General features: G+C 35.9%; 1 protein-coding gene across 3 annotated transcripts in view; it reads left to right on the top strand.

Annotated features, from left to right (window-relative positions):
• Positions 1–6495, top strand: part of LOC149772452 (uncharacterized) — a 144543-nt gene that overhangs the window by 73574 nt on the left and 64474 nt on the right. The gene's annotated exons all lie outside the window — the stretch shown is intronic.

Genomic DNA, 6495 nt, shown 5'->3' with positions numbered 1-6495 from the left:
TTGAAAGAATACACGTGTTTAATTTCATTCATAACTTAAACATCAGGGAACTGTGCTGGCTGTGGGTTCTGTTCATGATTCACAATAAGTGGGTTGTATGTCCAGATCCTGCCAGGACCAGACCAAATTAGCTGATCTGATATCTATCAAGACAAGGCACTTTATTTCCATTGCCCTCATGCAAAATACCATAAAATACCATGTGTACTTGCTTGTAAGCCAAGTCCAACTGCAAACTTCGTAGACCCAGATCTACCATTTCATGTTATACCAGCAGATCTGGGTCAGTGCAGATTTGTTTTGAGTAATCAGTAGAACAAACGACATAGACCATGATTTGCTGGTGCATTATGAGATGTTAAATTAGGGTCTATGTTGTTTCCCTTTGGGCTTATAAGTGAGTATATATGGTAGCTTTTCATGTTCTGGTGTGCCATTCAACACCAAGCAACCAAGCATCAACACATGGATTAACTGTGTACAATATAGACTCACTGTCAGGTTGTGCTTTGGCAAGTAAGGGTCAACATCCTTAGTTTTAATCAAAGAACTTTTATTAGAAATTAGATGTAGTCATGGCGTGGGTTGGGGTAGTTGTGTAACATCATAGCATTTTGGATAGGAGTATGCAACTCATGGTCTCAGAAGAGCACCCAGTCATGTTCTTTTGTTTGTCTTAATTAAAGTCTTGTTCTTCCAGTTAGCTGCTAGATAATTCACTATCTGTGAAGTGTAGATTCTTAATCAAATAAATCCATGTCAAGGCAAAGTCAGCAGGTGTGCATTTCTTCATTTTTGCCCCCAGGCTTTAATTAAATCACAAATTAGTAGTGAGAGATCCAAGATTATAACTTATGGACCTATATATGGAGATAATGAACCAAGTATATACTTGGAAATGAAGTAAGTGATGCATGTACAAGTGCATGAGGACACCTCAGCATAATACAGGCTGCATGGTGCCAGTAAAATTAAATTTTGAAAACATGTGAAGAATTGCATTAAAAACTTCAAGAAGACAAACCCTTTCAGTTAAATTTAATCTGAAGTAGAAAAAATTAGGGTATCAAATATAAGGGTGTTAAAAATTCTATAAATTGTATATAAAATAAAAAGATAATGAAGAAAATTGAACCAATAATGTACAGCAAGGCTTTAAAAATGTATCTACATCTTAGGATATACTTGAGTTGCCCCCTCTCAATATAGTAGACATAAGCTGGTTTGCCTGCATAAACTTTTCTTGCAATTTGTTGATACGATATCGCTACAGTAATGACAGTGTACATACTGTAAGATTCTTAGAGACAACTTTGTCTTTGTTTGTTTCCTATCAGAATAAAATTTTGTTTCCTCATATGATGCTATTAAAAATAAACTAGCCAACTATTACAGATTTGTTCTTTTGGGTGGTGGGCTAATTGTGCATTTAGCACATCATTCCCTGTATCATGCAGAGGGAAAGGGAGACAAATGACTTTCCCAAGTACACACCATGGGAAATGAACCAGGCTGACCTAGCAGTTATCAAACCCACTACCATTGCATTGCAAGTCTAATGCTTTACCAACTGAGCTACTACAGGTTCCACAGCAATTACTGTGAAAGGAACATTTGAGAAGTGTTTTATATTTTTAGTTCTACTGGTCATAGACCAGAAGAGTTAATGGGATAGGATGTTGTTCACCCATCAGTTAACACAAGTTTGTTATCACTACCCCAGTTGAACTACTCGGGAGATTGCCATGAAACTTGACACACACATTTGTCACATGGTCTGCTTGGCCCTGAATGAAAATGGGGCTATTTTGTTGTTCAGTAGGGCTACCATTGTTGCCATCTTGAAAATCTTGCTATTGCTACTCCGGAATGGATGTTCATATCCACAAGTGGTTTTTGCTAAAATGGTACAGATCTGATGTCCAATATGGCTGCTCTTTACACAAAAACTCATCCCCTATTCTAGTTGGTCCAAAATGAAAATGGTGCCTCCTGGACATCCAATAAGGCAACCGCATTGGCCACAATGAAAATCTTGCTGTTGCTACAACCCTTAATAGAAGGTCATATATCGACATAGAGTTTTACTAACAGACTTTTTATGATGTCTTGTTGGTCCTAAATGAAAATAGATGTGATCTGATGTCAAATGTGGCCACCACAGCAGCCATCTTGAAAATCTTGACACTGTTCCTCTTCAGTGGAAAGTCATATTGACGTGGAGTTCTTACTTGAAGATTTATTGAAAATTAGTTGGCCCTAAATGAAAATGGTACTGATCTGATGTCAAATTGGCCACCACATTGGCCAGCTTGAATTTTGTGAAATTGCTAATCCTCTTTAACTAACAGGAATGTTGTGTCTTTAATGGTATCTACCCACCTCTTACAATGGTCATCTCATTTGCCTGTCAAAACTTGGAAATATTGTCAGTAAATTCAGCCCCTTTTATGCATGACAGAAGGTACAGTAAATTCATCCACTATGTTATTATGTACAGTTTTTGCTTTAAGTTGTACTCAAGTGATATTTCTATATCATGCTGGTTTGGAAGGCCACCTGTACAAGGTCATATTCTGTTTGTGCTGCAGTATGATGACCCTGAATGTTTACAGACAGTAAGTCTTAACTCGTGTTTTTGTTGTTTTCGCTTGAAAAGCGAGTAGGAAAGACATTTGGGGGGCTTTTTCTGAATACATCCTAATACATCGACTTTCAACATATCTTCCATTAGCCTAATGCCTAGTTGTATTAGAAACATCGTTTTCCATTGGTTATTTTGCTTGCGTATGAGCAGAAAGGTAAAAATTGGAGTTCTTTTTTTCTTCTTTTTTTTTTTTTTGTTGTTGCTTAATGGACCCATCATTTTCATATGGAGATCACTCTTTATTCCAAATGCCCACCTTATCCTAGTTTTTGCAGAAGTTCACCTCTCTGTGTACAGTTCAGACTGGTCTGCCTTAGATCTGAGGCCAAAAGGTCTCAAATCCAGAAACAAAATCGGATTCTGACCACAAGCAAATTTTGGGTGACAAAAACCCGGGTCAAACAAATTAGGTTTTTCTCTCTGTATTTTTTTGTGCAGCTAGAATGTCCAGATTATTTGGTATCATTGTAGAGCTATATCTGTCTGCTTTTTTGTCATACCACCCACTTTGGTGTATCTTAAATGACCTTGATGCTGCAGAACTCAGAAGTAGGGTACAGCCTCATTGCGCCTACAGGGAGAAGGGCTGGTCTCTAAAATTGATCAACAGTTGTAAGAGAAAAAATCCTAGTAAAGCAATGACACCAAACAAAAAGAGTTGGATAAAAATTTACAAGTATATTATTATATTTTTTTTTTATTGTGAAAAAGTTATTTGCAAACTTTAAACAAAGTTGAAAAGCTTGCTGCATCATTGACCATTGTTTGCAAATACATACTATAATAAAATTAGTTTACTGAGTAATTATGGAGCAGTTGCTTGATTAGTTACCTTCATAACTCAGTTAATTATCGAGTGTGCTGATATCACAATAAAATAACAAGGCTGTATCTAGGATACAAAATTTTGAAAAATCGGCTACATTTGATCTGTCCAGGCATTATCATGCAGTAAATAAAGACTGGGTATAAATTGAAACAAATCATGTGCCATTATTTCTGGGAAATGTTGAAATAACACATTTTGCTCAGTATACAGTGATGTTATTGCAGGCTGACAGCTCATTTGGTTGAAAAGTAATGGTGGTAGATGAACTACAGATATGGTTGAACTACTACTTGTTTCTTTAGCAAAACAATGTCTTATCACAATTGGCTGAATGTGATTTTTTTAAAAAAGAAACATTACCACTAGTTTGACTTCCTCATGTATTATTAATCTTCAAAGAACTGAAATGATTGTAAGCACAGTTTGAAAAATGCAACCATTCAAGTGTAACAATGTCAATATTGGCTGCCAGCTACCTATGTGAGATATTCTTGAAAATTTGGCCTCTTGTTTTCCTGTCAGTGAAGTTGGAAAACAGGAACACAGTAATAATTGTTATGGCAGTAAGATATTGCACACCCCCCATTTTTTTATTTTTTTTTTTATATACATGTTAATATTGTACCAGCAGATCTTAATCTCCTCCATTTTGTTGCATTGATGATTTTGGATGATTGATGTAGAAACTCGTGATTGAACATGGCATGCAGCTGTATGTTGACTCCAGATTCCTTGGTATACTTTTGAAGAACATGTTTACACTAGATGTGTTGTCAGCGATTCTTTATTTCAATTGTGCTTTCTAGAGCATCCGCCTCGGATGCGGGAGGTCGTGGGTTCGATCCCCGGCCGAGTCATACCAGAGACTTACAAAAATGGTTCCTTACAGCGGCCTCGCTTGGCATTCAGCATTAAGAGGTTAGTGTTAGGACTGGTCAGCCTGGTGTCAGGATAATGTGACTGGGTGGGACATCATGCTACATGTCTGCGGCATGATGCCCCAATGCTAGACTTCACTATAAACTGCCACATTGCAGACATCGTAGCGATATGACTGAAAAATTGTTAAAGCTACGTTAAAAATCAAAATCACATCATATCACATCAATTGTGATTTCATGTTACAGCAAAGTTGAATTGTTCAGTACTGTTTCAAAACTCGAGGATACAACAAGTTAATGGCAGTATGGTGGGTGCACAAACCTGGTTTTGTTTCTTTACTTGTGTAAAGACAAAACAACTTGAGCTAAAGAAGCATAATGTGGTTCCTCATTCATGTATTTTTACATCAGTTAAAACAAGTGACATTTGCTCTTGTTCTGCTTAATTTTTTTAATTTGTTGATGCCTTGTTGAGGGGTCATAACATTGACCAGTTTGGTCCCCCTTTTTCCATGTTGGTCTCCCTTTTTGTACTTTAACTGGATGCAACCCAAAATCAAGAACACATGGGAATCACTTTTTTAGTAATACAAAAGAAAGTGCACTCATGGTATTATGCCTTTCCTTGGTATTTGTTTGCATTTCTGTCCCACCTTTACTCTTTCAATCTAGATACATGTAAAAACCTTGTAGTTGTATCTATTCATAGATCAGTTCTTCATTTATAATTTATACAGAATTACTGTTTACTGTATTGTTCATAACATTTTACATACATTTATATTAAATTAAAAAAGCATTACCATGAGTTATGTACAGTTTTATTTTTTAATTGTGACTATTTGGGGAGACTTTTTGTGACTTTTTTCTTTCCCATATGAAAGTGTGACTTTTTTCTTTTTCAGGTAAAAGTGTGATGTTTTCTTTGTGAGGTTACAGTGAATTGATAACATTTCTTTCCATTTTTCAGTCTCTTAGGTCAGATATTACAGTGCACTCACAGTGGATATTATAAATGGACTGCTTTATAATATTCACTGGTTATTAAAGTATGTCATAGGTCAAGCCCAAGGTGGTAGATGCATGACTTTTATGGATATTTTAGGCTCAGAGTGTCTAGGTGTGTACAGTAGTAACACCCTAGGTGGGACTTGTTCCCATTGCTTTGGAGGAGGCATGAGTGTCCTCTAGTCAAGTGGTCAGATACTTTTGTCCACAGTCACTTCATTCAGTACAAGTTCATGCATTACTGTCCTCAGTGTCATTTTTAACTCTCAGAGTGCCAAAGAGATACATTTTTCTTTGTAGTAAGGCACTGAATGTTACTTTCTTTGTATGTTTTTCACTCTATAAGAGAATGGACTTCGCTAGAGAACTTCTGCATTTTGTCTCAGATATTTTTGTCTTTTTTTATGTACAATTAAATATGGTAAAAAAATATTTATCATTTGTTAGTACCTAATATTTGCAAAATTTTATTCAGAGAAAACATTCTGTTCCAAAATTTAGAAAATAACTTGAATTTATTGATGATTTATAAAAAATTAGAGTGTCACCGGTTACTTACAGAACTACATATATGTAAATGGATTTATGAAATATTTCTATACTGAATGTACCTTGTTATAAGTCAAGACCAACTGAAAATTGAACAGTCCCAGACCTGCTGTCACATAATACAGATCTGGGTCTATACAGTTTATTAGGAGTAATCAGTAGAACGAACAGCATAGACTCTGACCTACCAGTGCATTATGTAATGGCAGGTCTGGACATATTGTTTGCAGTTGGACTTGTACATGAGTATACTTGGTATACAAGGGGAAAAATGGGATGAGGACATTATATGATTTTCTGCAAATTTTAGTTACATTTAGGAGTTAGGTTGATGTTATTTTGTTAATTTATTTAAAAATGCTTTGAACATGCAGTTAAGTATATCATGGGACCTAAGTTCCTTTCACAAGGACACACTTTGACTGATAATCTGGTCTGACCTTTTCTAGTATTAACTTCATAGTCAGATGGGATAGTGATGGGTATGGTTGCATATAGATGTGTTGTCTGATTGCTACAAGCCTGGTGAGCAAACAGATTAACTGATAAACAAAGTCAGCTATTTTTTTACATAATTCCTC

Source organism: Sinohyriopsis cumingii, unplaced genomic scaffold (genome assembly GCF_028554795.1).
Source record: "Sinohyriopsis cumingii isolate HCF-2022 unplaced genomic scaffold, ASM2855479v2 utg001505l, whole genome shotgun sequence".
Taxonomy (NCBI): Eukaryota; Metazoa; Mollusca; class Bivalvia; order Unionida; family Unionidae; genus Sinohyriopsis; species Sinohyriopsis cumingii.
Note: the sequence above shows the minus strand (reverse complement) of the source record. Positions and strands in the feature narration are given on the sequence as shown.